The following is an 18,063-nucleotide window of genomic DNA, read 5'->3' on the forward strand; positions in this document are numbered from 1 at the left end:
ACTAATTCCGAAGTGCAGAACACGTCATCGATGTTGTTATTCAATCATCAAATTCATGCGCCAGTCCTCCCTGATAATAAGATGACGGCAAATACCCGCCGGCCCTCGTCCCCACCCGACCCTCTCGCGCATCATGATGTCGCCCCACCTGTGGCTGCCCCCACCTGGTGTCCAGTTCTGACTTTCATTGACGTCGTTATCACCGCGACCTTTGGCAGCATCAGCGACAACCTCAACAAGAGGAGCAGAGAGCAGGTGTCGTCAGGTGTCGTCAGGTGTCGTCAGGTGTGCGGCTGTCGCGAGCGTGTCAAGGTTTAACGACTTCCACAGGTGTAGCTCAGGTGTGACGTCCCCCTTCGTCACCCATCCACCTGCCACACAGCCCACCTTGCACGACACTGCTGCTGCTGTTGTCGTGGAGAAACTGGATCTAACCGCCCGGGACTCGCTCATTCACTCGTCAGCACAGGAGAAGTGAAGTGAACGACCGCTGGAGGGTGAGCTACACCTTTGTGGTCTGCGACAATGAGTTTCAATATTTGTTGCTGCGTTGTTAAGTCTGTGTGTCTGTGTGTTTCTTGTTACCTGTCACGTGTCACAAGAGTTGTCTTTCTTTTGCTCGACAAAGGTGGCGCTTGTTTGCACCTGTAAATGGTTTTATGAAGCGCGTGTGTGAATGTCTGTGTGTGCGTTTGTAAATGTGTCTGTGGTGAGCTTCTCGATTTGTATCTGTTCGCACGTGTGATGAGCATCGGTCCATTTAAAACTTTTGTTTACGTGTTCGCTTGGCTGGATACATGTTCGAGTGTGTGTTTCGCATGCACGTGCCAGTGTCTACCTGTTGTGTGTCTACGCGTGGTGCGTGTGTGTGTGTGTGCATATGATGTACCAGCGGGACGATGAATGTTACTCACTCATGGCCGTGCGAGCAAACTGCCGACAGCAAGGGGGAGGGGATGGGAGAGAGGGGTGCTGGGGGGATGAAACCTGGCGCCACACATACCACACGGCCGCACACACACACACAAGCGCACACGCACACACACACAAACACACAATGTGCCCCACCACTAAGTGATGTTTGTTTTCTTTCTTGCCACTGCGTCAGCTTCGCCCCCGTCCCCAAACCCCCGTCCATCTCACGGGGATTCCCATCAGATGGAGGAAGAAAGGCTAAAAGAAAAAAAGAACGAAGCAAAAAAAAAACAAAAAACAACCAGATATTGGAAGGGGAACAGAGGTAGGTCCGTAAATCGCTTGTCCTGATTAAGAATGTGTTAATTAAAGTCATAATAATTGAATGGAATAATGGGTGGATGATAAAGGGGGAATGAATAATATTGGGAATGAGATTGACTGAGGCTGTCGAGAGGTGGGATGATATCAGGCTAAAGTACTGAGTTAATATTTTGTTGATGGAAGCTATTTTCCGACTAATTGTCAACTATACTCAGGTCTGCAGCCCAGCAACCAGATCCCCCATCCAGGAGGAAGAGGAGGCCATCGTCACCTGATGTGAGTGGTTCATTGTCTTGTCCTGCTGGCACTCGGACACCGTCAGCCTCGTCTGACCGGCCACACAGCCACACAGCCACACAGCAGGTCCGACAACTCTGTCCTCGTCAACCTGCCATTCAGTAACCTCCCTCCTCCCACGTCCCCACCCTCACCTCCAGCCTCTGATACCATGTCATCGTTTTTATTTAAACATCTTGAATATTAGGGGGTCGCTGCCTGAAGTGATGAGATGTCCACACTCACCTTGTCAAAGGTATTCACAGATTTTTGAGATCAGGACCTCTTGGTTCTATATTAACTAACAATTTCAGATTCTGGTGAAAGGATGAAGAATAATGCTTAGAGTGCTCGCACTTTCACTAGGACATCTCATAAAAGCTTCGAGCGTCATGACTAATCGGCTTGAACACCTCAACAAAATGTTTTTATTCTTGTTTCCCCTTTGTTGAATGGCCACAAACGGTCAGAGAACCGTTATTACTCCTGACGCACACAAACTGACGAGGAGACCACCCATGATGTGGTGAGCAAGTAAAACTTCTTGCCCCTGTCGTAGCCCTCGCCATCACTCCCTGTAGGCTCATCAGGGTTTGTATGCTACAGGGCACTCATGGATGACGGGTGGTACAACAACAACAACAACAACAACAACAACAACAACAAACCATTCTAACAAGAACAAAAGCAGGTGCAACAACGTGTCGCAGACACTCGCAGACCTTGCTGCTCACCAGTACCCGGACAGCCAGTCGCCCCAAGCTGCTCCACCCCTGCATCGCTGTTAACTTCTTGACTTCAAAAATACTTTTCACAGAAAATTTGCCTCCATAGAACTTTAAACTCTTTTTTGAGGCTTCCTATTGATGTTGATTTATGTGGAGCAGCAAGCTGGTCCAGTAAATGCAGTCAGTCGGCAAAGAAAACAAGAGTGCAGAACCTGTTCCCACCCACCCACTCCTCCCATCAACCTTCTGTTCTGCTCCTAGTCCTCCCGGACTGATCTCCTCCCCTCCACGCTTTTGTTACTCTCATAAAAACGGTTCCGCGGCCGCCATCCCTCCCCCCGACATCCCTCCCCCCGACCTTCTCCCTGCCCGCCGCTCATAGAGGGCGCTGCTTTGTCAGACGTAATGAAAGAAACCAGAGAAGAAACATAAACGCAAGCAGCAGACGATAAGACTCTTTTTCAAGACGAGGGGCGACAATCGTATCTGATCCCAGTTAACTCCCTTCAGGGTCTCCAGGCTTTCATAACGGTCGAGCGTAAAAGGGAGAGAACGATCGCGAGGACGGGAGGGAGGAGACTGGGGGGGGGGGAAGACTAAGGATCATGGGGGTGGGGTAGGGTGGGGGAGCAAGCCCCTAGACTGTTTGTGTTGGGGTTGGGGTAGCTGCTCAAAGAGTTCTCTCCCTCCCTCCTTCGTTCGGTCGTGCAGCCTGGGTGGAAAGTTTTGTGAATCTCTAAATCACTGTATTTCAATAATTCACAAGGGGGGTTGAAACTGTTTGTCCCTCAAACAAAGTAAGCATCAAGCAAGTATGCAATCATGAGTGAGTGATCAGCAGACCAACTGTCAATTAACAGCATAAAGAGAAAGAAAGAATAGAAAAATGGGAACAAAAAGAAGAGAAGATGAAGACCAAAGAAATAGAAACTAAAACTATATAGATGGAAGAAAGTTAAAAGAAGCAAGAAAGAATACGGATAGGAAAAACAGATGAAAATAAATATTTAACGAGCACAAAACTAGAACCTCGATCATCAGTAATAAAGGAAGCAATGTACTCATCTACATCATTACCAAGGAACAAATCTTTCTGTTGATGACCAGTGATAGAAGTCAATGACCAAACCATCAAACGACAGAAAGTACCCGAGTACCGCCGCTGGAGGGCGCGCATGCAGACAAAGATGCGCGCGCACTTCTGTGTAAAAGTGTCAAAAGTCAAAGGTTAGGCTTCGTGACACTAGGTCACGGCCATTCGACTTGTCACAAGGTCAGGCATTGATTACGAAATAAAAGTTGGTGGAAAAAACCTTTCTAGGTGTGAAAATTAGTCTTATTGCAGACATACGTTAATAAACAACTGTCGCACAATAAATACTTTTCATCACCGGTTTGCAGAAGCAAAGAAATATGCAAAATGATATTCTGAAATCGCGCCTCTCTTTCGTGGTTCTGCTTTGATTCTTCAACCCACCTCAACCCACTTCAACTTCCCAACTCTTGATACGTTCTTCACCCGAATTGAAACTTCAAAAACTTAATTGTAAGATTTTTTTTTTTTTACTCGCCTCATCGCCCTCACAGACACCTGCCAAGTGGCTACAATAATCTTGCCAGCGTCTGCCTATCTTATCCGCTGCCTCACCAGCATATACACACTTGCCCACTTTTTCTGCTTCTTCCAGCTTCTTTTATCTCACATCGCTTTTCCTCCAGAATACCTCCCTTCTCTCCCACCCGGCACCCTTGTCTTGCCGAGCGAATGTCTGTAAAACAAACAACAGCCGCGGCTTTGCTGCTTGGCCACCAGCCAGTAGATGGCGCTGATTACTTGGTTCTTGGACTGGAGGAGCGGAGAGTGGTCCTCCCGACACCCGGGATGAGGCTGAGTGAACGGTCTGTTTCTGTACCCGGTGATAAGGCCATCTTCTCTTTCTGCATTATATCTCCGGCGTCTGAGATGAAGGCACTGTCTAAAGAGGAGAACTAGTGTGGCGGCTCTAGTGGAAACTTGGGGTAGGTGGGTGGTTGATAAGTTACATCATGTTACATCATGTTACACCATGTTACATCATGGCGGGCTCATACACCTTCACTCTCCTACTCCACCGAACAAATCAAGTCTTGGCATGAACAAAAAAAAAACAAAAAAAAAAACAAAAAAAGAAAAAAATGAAAAAAAAAAGAATGAAAAGAATAAAAGAAACACGTAAAAAAGGGGGAGACAACTAACAGGTGTTAATTCAACATGGGCTAGAAAGGTCGATGGCATCATTTCTCCTATCGTCCTAAAGGCGACCCCTGGTAGTTAATGACAGAATTGTTTCGCGAAAGAGACCCTCGCACAGCAGGACTGACTTGTCCCGGTGAACCACTTTGTCGCATCTCACCTTGAAGCTCCTGCGAGTCACGTGTCAAACTTGCCTCTCCGCGAAGCACGCAACACCGCTCGTACCAGACGACAAATGGTCTGCAAAACATTTTTACACATTTCCTCCTCCTCCTCTTCCACCACCACCGCCACCACCACCACCTTGCCCTCTGCCCTCTCACAGGAGGAAAGGACGGAGCGGGGAAACTACTCACACCGGACAGCAGTGGGTCGAGCGGTGGGTAGATAAAAGGATTACAATAAATACAAGTTGCTGTTTGGTTTAGATGACCTTTTCAAGATCGTGGAACTATAGAGGGCGTTGTGTTTTGACAGGCGACGTCCACAACCTGCCATCAGCTGTCTCTATCATTATCTCCCAACTCTCCGACTGTCGAGAGCTTACACAAACACCATACTTAGACAGATTCCGAGAGCTTTCGTTTGTCTGATAAAAACAACAAGAAGCTTACCAAGAGGACAGTCACCAGGAACCACACACACATGCGGTGCACGTACAGAGGGAGAGAAGGGGAGAGGGAAAAAACAAAATCGTGTTATATTAATATCTCCATATTTTTATTACTTACTCCACTTAATCAGCTCAACATTGGCGACATAATACGCTTGGAGGAGGCTTGTCTGTTGTCAGACCTCAAATCACAATAACAGTTATTAGTGCGCCACATTCGTGTGAGTTAAAAAAATAATCATCATTGATGTTGTTGATCTCGTGAATAACGGTTAATTCGTCATTATCTCGTGCAACTGCTTCGTCAGCAAAAACTGTGAACATGGCCTCGGGACCCTCCTACCTTTCCTCCTCCCAGAAGCCGACTTCATTGAAAGGGAAGGCGCCAGCGCCATCTGTGAACCATAAACGACACGAGCCTACGGCTTTAAACAATGAGATTTGGACGGCAGGAAAGAAACAAAAAAAGGAACATATATTACAGATATATATATCTACTTCTTAAGGACGCTGTATCATTCATAGATCAGTGGAAACACAAGGCAAGGGACAAACCGCCATCTAACACCACCTGCCGAGACAAGGGGGAGATAAGCACTATCAGGTGAGAGGCGGGCGGCGCGTGGCAGGGCTACGGTTACCGGTCCTGTCGCTATCTGTGCCACTGACCTCAATTAACGGGGGGAGGGGTGAGGGGGAGAGGTGGAGGAGACTGGCGGAACGTTTGTGCCACGGTTCCTGTCGAAAGCGGATATGACGGCACAGCCACCATCTTTTCTGATCTACTGCGCAGGCGCACTCGCACATCTTGGAACAACAGGCACAAACACACAAATACAGAGGCGGTCACGTGACAGTCGCTTGTCGCCATCTCGGAACGTGACGCCTGTTCATGGGGCGAGCTTTCGGAAGAATTTTTTATTTTATTTATTTATTTTTTGTTTTGTTTTGTTAGGTCTTTGGTTCTCCCTTCTTTATCCCCCAACCACTGTGCGAAGTCACGCTTTGGTTGAAACAATCAAGTAGAACACGTGGCCAGCCTGACACTTCTGCAAACCAACCCGCGCACACAGGACGGGTGGACTTACAGTTGGACAGGAGAGTAAAGGTCCTTTGCAATGCATTGTGGGCATAAAAATCATTTCACATTCTGTTTCCGCACGTTCATGTCTGCACACGTCATTCAATGTCCTTCCAGTCTGTCGTTTTGTTTGTCCGGGACTCCCCCACCTGTGATGATGATGTCAGCTGTGGGTTTGAGGCTTAGTGATGCACCGCCACAGTGTAAGGAATAATAAACATCCACTCTCCCTCCTTCCTTCAACATCACGAGGCACAAACAAGGGGTCAGCAACACAGTGGGGTGAGGGTTGTACTAGAGACGGGTATGTCGTGAAGGCCTTAGCCAGTAGGAAGAAGGAACGAACAGTGAAGAAGGCATATCGTGACGTCACGATTGTCACCTGTGCATAGCGACACCTGTAGGTGTGAATATCGAGAAATGGATAAGACGGAGGGTATTCATCAAAGATTTTCGGAAATATTGTCCTGCGGGACTTTCCCCTGTCATCAGAGATGACATGTTGCACCCGACCTACACCTCTACACGTGTTCACACGCATTAGAACGAGAGAAGGACAAGACACCTGTTCCTCCGTCAGTCCCCACATCTACCTCCTCCATCACAAGCTCCGCCTCCTTTTTTTTATTGCTCATTAAACAGTATTGTATCGCACATCCACTCTCTGTTTTCTGTTTTGTCATAAAACCTACAAATAAACAAAGTTTTTAAAATAAAATTTGCGTGGAGGACTGAGCACACATGTGAGCATGTTTATCCATGCGCGCGCAGGTGTGTGTATGTCTGCATGAGTGTGAGTTCGTGTGTGTGTGTGCATGAGTGTCAGTTCGTGTGTGTGTTTAAACAACACAGAAGGGGGAGGAAGGCAAGGGGTGTCATGGCTAGCCTGATAAGCAGGTCAGAAAGGAGGAAGGTCTGAGCACAAAAGCCTGATTGTAGCAGTCGCTAGTGGTTCACTCACTGCCGGAGGGTGACGGGAGGGCAGAGGGAGGGTAGAGGGAGGTATAGGGCTGCTGCACACACACACAAACGTTTAACCGGAAATTTCTTCCGGAGTGGGCTCGGCTGTTCTTTATTGCGCCCTTCCTTTCCGCTCTTCTATTTATAACACAGACATTCGTGTGTGACGAGGTTGACCACAGGCTGACAAGGCTTTTACTTACTTCATGCACACGCACACATATATATATAAGGAAAAAGAATTTGGGTTAGCCTTGATTTCGTAACATTTTACGAGAAAAAAAAAAAAGCAAACTGCCGACATCGTGCTGCTACCTCAACCAGTCGTAGTTGGTTTTGAGAGTTGGTATTAATGTTTTTTAAAGCTTGAGCGAGCTAAACATTTGTTACACATCATTAAAAATCATATTTTATAAAGAATTGATCGTTTGGACATTTTTCTTTAAGTTCTCGTGTCTCTGTTGTGCTACGCCAGTCCACTGAGGCGGCATTGACAGATACCCTGGGGTCAAAGGTTGCAGGGCAGTGGCCATGATCCCAGCCCCCCACTACCATCCTACCACCACCTCGTTTACTTGAAGGAAGGTACAGTTTAGGTTTTCTTCTAGAAAGTCCACACGGCTATTCCCCCGTGCCAACATCCTCCCTCCACTCTGCGAAAGAGATTCTCATTCATTGCATAAACTGTGTTTGGCAAACAAATCGAACAAAAGAAAGAGAGAGAAAGAAAGAAAAAGAGGAGAATCTTTCCTTGCGGCGCCAAACTAGTCCCGGGGTTTGCCAGGTCAACCGTATCCGTGGCTTGAACAGAGCAAGACATTGCAGTTCTTACATAAACCCTCCCCCTCCTCCCCCTGATAACACTCCCCCGACCACCCTACGGCGCAGTATCTTTCCCGCACGTTCTGCCTACCTGTTGTCTACCTGTCTGTCTACCTGTCTGTCTCTTCGTCTACCTGTCTACCTGTTGTCTATCTGTCTGTCTGTCTATTCAGCTCCATGTCATCCTCAAAAACACGCGCATCTCTTATTTCTTTGCTGCCGTTCGTCGTGGATTTCATCTTCGTCTTCGTTGCCGGCAAAGATGAGTTTGACACAGTCATGACTTGCTAGAAATGTTCATTGACACTCATCATCAGGACTGGTCATCAGTCGTCATTATCAGAGGTGCTCGTCGTCATTATCAAGTTGCTTAATAACTGTCATCAGTATTGCAATCATCAGTTGTCGGAAGAGGCTGCTTGTATCTGCTGTAAACATGGATTGTCGGTCGTTAGATTGTCATCGTCATGCCTGTATCAAGTGATTTGATAATAAATCTAATAACAAGATTTTTTTTCCTGAAAAACACGGTCCCTTGGGAGGATGTACTTGAGTAAAGTTTTCCCAGGTGTGCCGCTGGCTCCCTACCTGGACTGTGTGATGACGTGGCAGCTGTTCACAGCTGGACAATAAATTGTTGTTGTTTACACTTGTAAATAACTCATTGGATGAGGGTTCAGCTCGTGAATTTGTTTGTCAGTCAGTGGGCGGGTGTGTATCAACTCTCTTAAAACTTTACTTGAAACTGTCTTCCAGTGATGGCCGCTCATTAGTGTTATTAGCTCCCATCGCCACACGAGTTCTCTCCCCTGCACCACTGGCTTCTCGAGTGGGTGAGCGAGAGTGTGTGTGTGAGAGTGTGTGAGAGACAGTGTGTGTGAGTCAGTGTGTGCGTGTGTCTGTACTAGAGTTTGTGTGAGGGAGACAGTGTGAGAGACAGAGTATGTGTTTGTGAGAGAGAGATGATTTTTTTTTTTTTGCAGTTTATCTTTAAAACTGACGTTGACTGTTGTTCTGCTCTAACATCGTGGCTACATCAAGGACACCTACACCCCGCCCCTCCCAGCCACAGCGCGCCAGAACTGAAGTCACGTGACAGACTATTTATAGCTCGGGGTATTCCTCCTCCGTGAACGCGTTGCGTCGTCTCCTTCACACTTCCTTCCCACGTAAAGACGTTTGAATGATTCGACCTTAACACACACACAAAAGCAACAAAAAAGAAAAAAATATCAACAAGGTTTTAGTTTCTCTGGAGAACAATCCGTTTTGTTTACTTTGCCCACACAGGTAGCACAGGTGCGATCACGTGTCTGCGAAGGACACAGATATACACATCATTGTTTATAACCAAGACAACTCGCAGCACACATACCTGTAGACACAGGTCGACCTGTCTACTTACATCGCATGTAGGTGACAGTGAATGTACCAACACATCAGCAATTAAGTGCATTTACCAAAATATTTTGGGGAGAAACTGTTTACTTAGCAGAGTATACACACCGGCTTCTGAGGCTTTGTTGTTTTGACAGCTTGTACAAAAATTCCTCCTAGGTTGTTTTAGCTTTGCTAGTTTTTTTAATTTTGCTTTCGATTTTATTTTAATGGGAATTAGTGTGTGTGTCACTGGAGACACCCGGGTTAGCTTTGTGTAAACTAAGAGCATCAAACATGTACATCTTCACATGCGTGTACGAGAACGGGTAAGCACGCGTGCATACACATGTAAACACACAAACACACAAACACACATGCACATCACCACTTCTCTCCAACATGCACACGTACACACACACTACTTCTCTCCAATATGCGCGCACTCAACATGCGGGTGGAAATGTGACGGGTACATTAATATTCTGCCAGCATCCAGGGTGGTACAACGGTGGTGTCTGGTCCACTTGAGATTTGTGCTGCGACAGGTGTGATATCCTGACATGATACCCTGCACAAGCTCGCATACCCACCTCGCCTACCCCGGGTGGGCGACTGTTGCTCGTGGTTACACGCAGTCCATACGTCACACCTCCTGCTGCACGACGGGATATCCTCAATCCACTGGTGGATGACATACCCACGGCATGCCGGGATGCTGCATGTAATGATGTTGACATAAAGACTGGAGACTGTATATGCTGATGGCACTAATTTTAATTTTTTAATTTCGGGATAATGTATAAATTTTTTTCCACCTTTACCTGAGAGAGGAGTTGACGAGTGTGTGTGTACTTCATCTTCCACTATGATGTATGCAATACAGTATTGTGTGTGTGTACTCTCTCTTCCCTTGTGATGTAAATCTCTTGCTTAGCAACTGCGTAGTCGTCATCGACTTTGAGCGCTGCCGAGCACGCCCTCTGCCGACACCAAAGGGGAATAATTTGCATACAGAGGTCAGCATCACTGAAGGGAGTTACATTCCGCGCCGACAGATTCCTTCGATGTAAATATTAGCAACTGCGTGCCACAGGGAGGAGCCGGGAGGATGCCGCTGATTGTGGTGGGACATCACTGACCAGCGATTGTTTGTTTGTATTTACTGTTTGCTTTTGTTTTGCTTTGTGACCAGCACAACAACTGCGTCTCTCTGGCATGCCATGAAATGCGACTCAAAACATTTCCCAGCTCACCTTTTGTCATCATAACCTTCTTGAGGTCAACGAATGTACCCAGCTCCTGGCGACAAAGACATTTTTTTAGAAAGAGAAACTAGGAGAGTACGCAGAATCACTCAGGCGGAAAGGTTGAAGCAGGTAGAGGACAGGTAAACGACTTTGGAGCTTCTTTGCATCAGTTCCCCTTGAATCTCGCGGTGTGGGCTTGAAAAAGAATTACTGGCTTGACAGAAGGAGGTGGAAATAACTCGACCCTCGTCTGGGGTAGATGATCTGCAACATTTGACAAACAGATGAGGAGAGGCGGGAGGAGACAATTAGGTGTTGATACCGAGTAACGACCAGCCATGTGAACAGGTAGCACCTGCAGAGAAAGAACAACGTGCCCGAGGCGAGATCCGAACCCAGGACAGCTAATTCTCACTGTATTGATGGCAGATAGGGGAAGACAACGCGTGTTAACCACATTTACGTGGCGTGAATAAATCAGATCTTTGGTGTTAATGTTTCCTAAACTTGAAACTCTTGTAAAGAAGCAAAATTCTTGTTTGCTCAAAAATCGCTCCGGTTTGATGCACCCGCACATACAAAAAAAAAAAAAAAAACTGCTGATGAGAGGGAGTCTGGCTTAATTAAACAGTTCTACTTTAATTAAAACCATTTTATATTTGTTAAAGTTCTTAAATTGTGTTGTGAACTGTTTCTCCAGAAGTAATTATCTTAGTATATAAAGCTTTCAAGTGTTTAAAATTGTTGTGCAGCTGGCCCTAGTTTTTTAGTACAGATGTGATGTGAATAGTGTTGTGAAATAAAGATTTGCGACTCAGATGTAGTCAGGTAGAAATGGGGTGTCGGCAGACATAAATACAGGATAAACAGCATAAGGTGTCAGAGAGAAAGAGAGAAGAGAGAACCCACCCTCATAAAAAGACCAGACACATATTTTACACACGACATTTATGTAACTCTAACCTAATTTCATTTTTTTTAAAGAGATGGATGTGTTAATCGAGTACGTCACTCGTGACTAGACATAGAAAATAATTCATACGCACGAACGCACTCACATGCACACCACCGAGCACGCACCACACACACACACGCACAGACAGAGAGCAGAGAAGAGAGAAAGAAGAGAGATGTCGGAAGGAGACTACAAACGTAATCATGGTGGCGCTAAAAATAGACTGGACAAGTCTACACATGCCTACCCGCCATCACACGACACGTCATGGTTATATCTGTTGCTTACGAAATTTCGCCCACTTCACATTCTTAGGAACCGTCGCCGACACATTTACATTTACATCTCCCCCCACCAGGAATCCATTACTGTGCAGTGTGCACACCCTCCTGTGTAAACCTCCCCACCCTTACATCTACCCACTCATCTACCCCCACCCTTACATCTACCCACTCATCTACCCCCACCCTTACATCTACCCACTCATCTACCCCCACCCTTACATCTACCCACTCATCTACCCCCACCCTTACATCTACCCACTTATCTACCCCCACCCTTACATCTACCCACTCATCTACCCCCACCCTTACATCTACCCACTCATCTACCCCCACCCTTACATCTACCCACTCATCTACCCCCACCCTTACATCTACCCACTCATCTACCCCCACCCTTACATCTACCCACTCATCTACCCCCACCTTACATCTACCCACTCGTCTACCCCCACCCTTACATCTACCCACTCATCTACCCCCACCCTTACATCTACCCACTTATCTACCCCACCCTTACATCTACCCACTCATCTACCCCACCCTTACATCTACCCACTCATCTACCCCCACCCTTACATCTACCCACTCATCTACCCCCACCCTTACATCTACCCACTCATCTACCCCCACCCTTACATCTACCCACTCATCTACCCCCACCCTTACATCTACCCACTCATCTACCCCCACCCTTACATCTAACCACTCGTCTACCCACCAGCACAGTAGATATTCACGCTCTCACGCAATGCACCCTCCCCTCGTCTCCACTTCATCTCCCTCGTCGTTCGCTCGTCAGGAGAGAGCAAGTGCAGCAGTGAACGCTCGCGATGAACAATGGAGGTCACGTGGTTGCTGTTCCTGTCATGCGCACTAACCACGTCTCCGTTCACGTGCACTCCGTAGTTCGCATGCGCACTGCTTTTTGTTTTACATCCGCAAAAGAAAACTGAGCGAGTCAAAGGTGAAAACTTCTGTCTGACGCTTTTCTCAAGAACCGGTCAGAAAGTCTAACGTTTCTTGACAAAGTCACGTGACGCCGAGGTGTCATACATACTCTTGCAGGTGCATTTAGGAGTCTAAAAGATAATACCTGTGGATGCACGTGTATGTCGTGTGTTTTATGGTGTGTGTGTACAAGTATCTAGGATTTATTGGAGGTAACTGTGGAAGAAAGCTATATTTTAACTTGGGAGCTTGCATTATTTTTTATGGTAACTACCTTCATCATTGATGAGAGTAGTCATCATGGTGCCTTACATGTCTTCATCATGCAAAAGTAAAAAAGTTTTAATAAGCATAATATCTACCACTGCCTCCACTGATTAGGTTAAGATAGTTTTCATCATCTAGACCTGAAATAACATCCACCCCACTGCTAGTAACAACTGTTCCAAGTCTTAATTAAATGTTTGCAGATCTTTTAATAAAACTATTTCAAAAGCACACGGTAAAGTGTGTACTGAAATATCTGATTATAATATTGTATCGACTATTCTAAACCATGAGGTACAAATTAACACATTTCATTGCGTAAACATTGTCACACATACAGAGAAACAAGCCTATTTTTTCTCACAATTTTACACCGAATTCTTATATATATATGTTTAATGCACATTTTTATCAAATACAATTTGCTCAAAAGAGTACAAAAATAAAAAAGATAGATCAGAACAATTAAAACATTACTCAAAAATCCTGTTGTAAACAAATTTTGTTGTAAAAAATCTTTGCCTAGACAATATACTTACATAAAAACTAATTAGAAAAAAGATAAAAGATAATTATAAAAATGCGATCAAAAATGTCCATAAGCGGAGAATCCCTGTAGAAAAAAAGAAAAAAAATTACACTGTATTTACGTATTTCGATTTTTGCTGTGTATGTAGAACAAACCTCTCACATAGATGAAAGCTTAACTCTTTCTTTATGCACTCAACACGGGTGGCTGATCTTACCCCGCCCGCTTGTTTACACAGTATAAACATAGAACTGATGCATTTTTGTAATTTTTTTGGGCCTATACAGCTCGTGGTTTAAAAGAAAAACTTAATAAATAAGATAGTTTAGGCCTTTCTGAACACAATTATCTCCCTTACATGACGAAGGACATACGTTTGAACGGAAGTCTCGCCGATATTCTACACTACCTTTTAGAAATCACTATGATGTCAGAAAGATAGGACTGAATTATGTTGAGAGCGACAAGGATACGTTTAACTGTAAAACATTACAAGTGTGTTTCACGGTACCAATGGGATGTAGACCACAAGGCAGACCCTCTAGTGAGTCTCGTCCCTCACACTTCCTCCTAACTGCTGCAATAACAGGTGTGTGTGTGTGTTGCTGCAATAACAGGTGTGTATGTATGTGTGTGTGTTGCTGCAATAACAGGTGTGTATGTATGTGTGTGTGTTGCTGCAATAACAGGTGTGTGTGTGTGTGTGTTGCTGCAATAACAGGTGTGTGTGTGTGTGTTGCTGCAATAACAGGTGTGTGTGTGTGTTGCTGCAATAACAGGTGAGTATGTGTGTGTGTGTGTGAGAGAGAGAGAATGTTTAACACGTGTTCAGTGGCGTAGGAAGATGTTCGGCTTTGGAGAGGGGAGGGGACAACTCTATACTGACAGTGAACGATGTTCACATTCTTGCCTTAATATCTTTTTTTGAGGGACCGGTTGCGTCCCTTGACTCTACCCCACCCACCCTGGAGGTATGTAAGATGCAATGCTCAGCACTTCTTTATACCTGAGTCGACGCTCCAGTGAGCACGGAGCACCTTAGGGTTCAGTGATTACAACCTCTGGTCGTCGTACAGAATCAGGTGAGTCTGTGACCAGAGGCTGGAGGTCAGTTCAACAGGCCGCGAGGTGATTTGCGGGGAATAATCTTCTGTTAGCCTTTATTGCTGAATGTTTGGCTTTGTTGAAGGTCTTGTTACATTATGAAGACTACTATACTTGACTAGTATGACAAACCAGGTTTACGAAGTCTACTTGGTTGTCTAGGCTTTATGTCAGTAATAAAACATTGACCACCTCGCCATCGGTAATCGATAGAACAAAGCCAGCGCTCAGCACACCTTTGCTTGACCTTCGCTCATAAATATTTCCAGGTAAGGGGTGCAAGGATCAAGCACCTGTGCAGTTTATGATATTTCCCGGAAGCCATGAACACGTAGTGACGTCACGGTCTGCTTGGGTGCAGTGGCACCAGTCCCCACCCCAACATTCCATCCCAACATCCCATCCTGTCACGGAAACTTGCAGTGAATGGAAATCAGTGGTCAGATGCGTGCAAGACAGAGCTCACAGGATGAGAAAGAAAACAGAGCTTCTATGTTATAGTATCTCGTCTCATCTAAACTAGGATAAGTAAGGCTTGTTGTACACAATAGACTGTAAAGCTTGTTGTAGACAACAGACTGCAAGACTTGTAGACAAGCACGTGTATTGCCGTCCGCATACGATCCATCACACAAGCAGTCCAGTCATTGTAGCTTTCGTGTCTCCTACAAGGACGCTGTCATCAAACAACAACAACAACAACAACAACAGCAACAACAACAAAATGATTGGGGCTACGAAGGCTCCCACCCCTTCTTTCCATTACAGTGAAAAGACAGACTGGAGTAGTAGAGACACCTCAAATTGCATTTCCTCTTACCTCAAGGCCGAGGTGGGCGACGGCGCTGTTGAGGGCGACGGCGATGTTGCGCGCGACGTTGGGCAGAGCGCCGATTGACGAACCAGCGCTGGAAGGAAGAACAACAATGTTAATACGTGTCTCTGGTCAGGCTCCCTGTGGGACCCTGGGGTATGCTTGCCTAGCAAGCATTGTAAGAATAGGGTCCCTGCCATCCAGCCAGTAAGAGGCGACTAAGGTGGACACCTCACCTAGAGGTAAAATAGGTTGTGGTAGGGCTAACAACCCCACCATGTAAAAAAAATCATATTACAGAAACTCTGAAGTCAGGACTGTTTAATAGTGGACTAGGTATTATAACTGTTTACTGTGCTTACGTAAATCTTTTGTTGTTTCATGCGTGTCCGTCTACTCAGCATCGCCACAGTAGCAGGACTAGGGTACTCAGACATGTTGAACCTTCGTACTAACATGTCGGTTTGCCATGGCTGCAATCGTCTTCGCCTTCTGCCAGGTGGTACTGCAAGATAAAGGAGCAGACAAGGCTTTAGGATGTGTGTCGATGAATATGTTATAAGGTGCCACTTAAAGAGCTTGTTATTCAAACAGCACAAGGAATGGCTGACTTTAGGGACCTGGCAAAAGATAGAGAAAAGGAAAAAAACTGAAGCACAACCAATGAAGATCAACCAATGTCAAGACCAGCAGGTACACACCAAGGTGACAAATGCAAGAACATGAGACGGAAGCCGTTAGTGGACGAAGATGTCTATTGTAAGTAATGACGTAGCACAAGCACAGAATAACAATCCACAACAGAGACGAAAGGTGCAACAAACATTACAGATGAACGGGAGAAACCAAAACTCATCGTAGATCCACAGAAGATACAAAAACGTCAGAGCTGGTCCCCTCCAGCCAGTTAAGCGAAGGGACATCACTCTAGTATAACCTTTGTTAATGACACGTACAGCTAAAATAACACTGGCAATAAAAATACGACCGCAGCGTGTTAAAGTACGCACCGGGTACAGCTCGATGTGCAGGTGGATGTGGTGGTGGTGGTGGTGGTTGGAAAACATCAACAAACCTGCTGATAAACCATTCCCTTCCGTAGTTGAAAAAGAATGCACCTCCTCTTATTAAAAAATTCATTTTCTGAAACGTTAAAAAAAGAGTGGGTATGTCAAGACCGGCAGTCGGACTGCGTTTTCTTTCAAATAAAACAAACACGAGATCACTTCAGTTTAGGACGTCCATATAATTATTATCATGAAAAACTTCAATCATAAATAACCATACACTGACCTTATATAAATCCTGACGCTATCTTCTGAAAAAGTGAACGAAGAACTGCCAGCTGGATTTCTACGTCATTGGACAATGTCGTCACTGATGACATCATCGCATGACAGATCAGAGACCGAATGACTCTTGAACTTTGTATATCCAACACCATTTTATTCTGACGTCACATTATTTTTACGTCATTTTATATGCAGTATGAATGAATGAATGAATGAAGGAAGGAGACTTATAACGCGCAAAATCCGAATCCTAGGGAAACGCTCAATGCGCCGAAATGTCACAGAAAAGTACATCAATAAAACATTAGCAGCTGCAGAAAACTGCACGATGACCTCCTCTGATGATTGTGATCAACATCTACAAGCCACATGAGTTAAGTGTCTTTGTGTTGCATTCTGCGAACTGACTGATCTACAGGCTGGATGTCGATCTCTCTCGCGTGCTTCACTCACTGTCACAGCGAACTTGAGTTGTAGTAAAGAAAGTGAAGCGACGATCCCCTTTGTCATTGTATAATATGATAATATTCCTTCATAGTCTTAATGTCGTTGTATAATATGATAATATTCCTTCATAGTCTTAATGTCATTGTATAATATGATAATATTCCTTCATAGTCTTAAGATGTTCTCAGTATATTCTCAATATGTTTCCGATGTCATCGATCCTTGTTATCTGGGCTAACCAATGGGCACCAAAAACACAGCAAACTATTAAAAATGCAAAAATTGCGGAGAACCGCCTCCCTCAAAACCTGCCAGGCTAAGGGACGCTACTCCAATTTAGATCAGATCAGTAGATAGAAGGAGGAGGAGGGTGAGCACAGAGGACGGGGAAGGAGGGTAGCGAATGCCCCTACACTTATCTCAGAAAGAAAAAGAAACTGTAAGCCAGATTTTCTCCCCCTTTTCGTAATGTTGTTCCCTCCCCTCCATCTGGCCGTAATGTGAGCCGCCAGGGGGAGTAGCGAGCGCTGCTGCATCAACAAACAGCAAGGGGAGGGAAGCGGGGCGGGAAGGCCGGCACAGTTATTTCCCCACTTATCGTCGATATTCCTATAGGCTGCCTGAGGGCTTCGCCGGGTGCCATCACGTACCCAGGTGTCGCGCCGGCACCCCGCCACCCAGACGAGTGACTGATAGGGTGGTCGCGACAGATTACACTTCTCTTTTGTACTTCATTCCCTACTTCTTCCTATTTTATATCTCCCCGACTCTTCTTTTCTTTCTTTATGGTTACTACGAAACTGACAAATGAGTCAATGAGCGTAGAGCAGAGAAACTCTGATTT

The 18,063-nt window shown here is 45.5% G+C and overlaps 1 long non-coding RNA gene across 2 annotated transcripts; it reads right to left on the reverse strand.

The window, feature by feature from the left end:
• Positions 1-13,222: 13,222 nt before the first annotated feature.
• On the reverse strand, positions 13,223-16,480 carry LOC112567343. Of its 2 annotated transcripts, XR_003099801.1 has the most exons (4): positions 16,182-16,480; positions 15,843-15,985; positions 15,487-15,574; positions 13,223-13,646 (listed from the first exon to the last, which is right to left on the reverse strand). It is a non-coding gene; the product is annotated as an uncharacterized LOC112567343 (long non-coding RNA). The 2 variants fall into 2 exon arrangements; XR_003099800.1 differs by having other exon boundaries at positions 15,843-16,480.
• Positions 16,481-18,063: the final 1,583 nt, after the last annotated feature.

The sequence above is a fragment of the Pomacea canaliculata genome, linkage group LG6 (genome assembly GCF_003073045.1).
Source record: "Pomacea canaliculata isolate SZHN2017 linkage group LG6, ASM307304v1, whole genome shotgun sequence".
In the NCBI taxonomy this organism is placed as follows: domain Eukaryota; kingdom Metazoa; phylum Mollusca; class Gastropoda; order Architaenioglossa; family Ampullariidae; genus Pomacea; species Pomacea canaliculata.